Genomic DNA, 2,500 nt, shown 5'->3' on the forward strand with positions numbered 1-2,500 from the left:
TCACAGTTAGAGAGGAGCACGGCACACTCACGGTTACAGAGGAGCACGGCACACTCACGGCACACTCACAGTTACAGAGGAGCACGGCACACTCACGGTTACAGAGGAGCACGGCACACTCACGGTTACAGAGGAGCACTGTACACTCACGGCACACTCACAGTTACAGAGGAGCACTGCACACTCACGGTTACAGAGGAGCACGGCACACTCACAGTTACAGAGGAGCACGGCACACTCACAGTTACAGAGGAGCACGGCACACTCACGGCACACTCACAGTTACAGAGGAGCACTGCACACTCACGGTTACAGAGGAGCACGGCACACTCACGGCACACTCACAGTTACAGAGGAGCACGGCACACTCACGGTTACAGAGGAGCACGGCACACTCACAGTTACAGAGGAGCACTGCACACTCACAGTTAGAGAGGAGCACGGCACACTCACGGTTACAGAGGAGCACGGCACACTCACAGTTACAGAGGAGCACGGCACACTCACAGTTACAGAGGAGCACGGCACACTCACAGTTACAGAGGAGCACGGCACACTCACGGTTACAGAGGAGCACGGCACACTCACGGCACACTCACAGTTACAGAGGAGCACGGCACACTCACGGTTACAGAGGAGCACGGCACACTCACGGCACACTCACAGTTACAGAGGAGCACTGCAGACTCACAGTTACAGAGGAGCACTGCACACTCACGGTTACAGAGGAGCACTGCACACTCACGGTTACAGAGGAGCACTGCACACTCACGGTTACAGAGGAGCACTGCACACTCACGGTTACAGAGGAGCACTGCACACTCACGGTTAGAGAGGAGCACGGCACACTCACGGTTAGAGAGGAGCACGGCACACTCACAGTTACAGAGGAGCACGGCACACTCACGGTTAGAGAGGAGCACGGCACACTCACGGTTAGAGAGGAGCATGGCACACTCACGGTTAGAGAGGAGCACGGCACACTCACGGTTAGAGAGGAGCACGGCACACTCACGGTTAGAGAGGAGCACGGCACACTCAGTTACAGAGGAGCACGGCACACTCAGTTACAGAGGAGCACGGCACACTCACGGTTTAGAGGGCCTGTGCTGAGCACACTCTGTGAGAGTCTGTGCTGAGCGCGCTCTGTGAGGGCCTGTACTGAGCGCGCTCTGTGAGAGTCTGTGCTGAGCGCGCTCTGTGAGGGCCTGTACTGAGCGCGCTCTGTGAGAGTCTGTGCTGAGCGCGCTCTGTGAGAGTCTGTGCTGAGCGCGCTCTGTGAGAGTCTGTGCTGAGCGCGCTCTGTGAGGGTCTGTGCTGAGCGCGCTCTGTGAGAGTCTGTGCTGAGCGCGCTCTGTGAGAGTCTGTGCTGAGCGCGCTCTGTGAGAGTCTGTGCTGAGCGCGCTCTGTGAGAGTCTGTGCTGAGCGCGCTCTGTGAGAGTCTGTGCTGAGCGCGCTCTGTGAGGTGGGAGGGGGCAGCAGTGTGTGTGCAGGAGTGAGACTGAGTGCTTTCCCAGCATGCACTCTGCTGAAGGCCTGCGCTTTCTCCTTTGATGCTGTCCAAGCTCTCTCTGCTCCGCTATAAATAACACACAAAATGACTTTCAAGGTAGAGAGATAGAATCCATTCTGGAATGTTCTCTGAAATGAAGAGTGATTTATGATTTCATACAGTTCCTGCTGAAAGCATTTCGGGCTCTGCTCGCTCATCAAAGTCCTGCTGCCCAATCTATAATTTATGGCGGAGCGTGTCTGCGCGGCCGAGTGCTTTATGGCGGCTAATGTTTGTCTTTAGCAAACATGATGTGGAAAAATCAATAGCAGATAGGATAAATGGCATTAAAAGATGGCAATGGGGTTATTTACACCTTTTAAAAACATCTGCAGGATTGTGTGAGAGGAGAATTCCCTCCGTCCATCCTCAGCCTGGAGCAGCGAACGCGCTCTCAGGGGGCAGGTGTGTCACAGCGAGCGCGCTCTCAGGGGGCAGGTGTGTCACAGCGAGCGCGCTCTCAGGGGGCAGGTGTGTCACAGCGAGCGCGCTCTCAGGGGGCAGGTGTGTCACAGCGAGCACGCTCTCAGGGGGCAGGTGTGTCACAGCGAGCGCGCTCTCAGGGGGCAGGTGTGTCACAGCGAGCGCGCTCTCAGGGGGCAGGTGTGTCACAGCGAGCGCGCTCTCAGGGGGCAGGTGTGTCACAGCGAGCGCGCTCTCAGGGGGCAGGTGTGTCACAGCGAGCGCGCTCTCAGGGGTGTGGGACCTGTGAGGTCACATCCACACACCGCTTACCTGCAACACTCGTGTTTACCGCGGTGTGGTCTCTGAGGGTGGGGGCAGTTACAGCCGGGTCTCGGTGAGGGTGGGGGCAGTTACAGCAGGGTGTCGGTGAGGGTGGGGGCAGTTACAGCAGGGTGTCGTGAGGGTGGGGGCAGTTACAGCAGGGTGTCGGTGAGGGTGGGGGCAGTTACAGCAGGGTCTCGGTGAGGGTGGGGGCAGTTACAG

The 2,500-nt window shown here is 57.8% G+C and overlaps 1 protein-coding gene across 4 annotated transcripts in view; it reads left to right on the forward strand.

Annotated features, from left to right (window-relative positions):
• chm (CHM Rab escort protein) overlaps nt 1-2,500 on the forward strand; it is a 38,198-nt gene that overhangs the window by 7,664 nt on the left and 28,034 nt on the right. The window lies entirely within an intron of this gene.

This window comes from Megalops cyprinoides, chromosome 3 (genome assembly GCF_013368585.1).
Source record: "Megalops cyprinoides isolate fMegCyp1 chromosome 3, fMegCyp1.pri, whole genome shotgun sequence".
NCBI lineage: Eukaryota > Metazoa > Chordata > Actinopteri > Elopiformes > Megalopidae > Megalops > Megalops cyprinoides.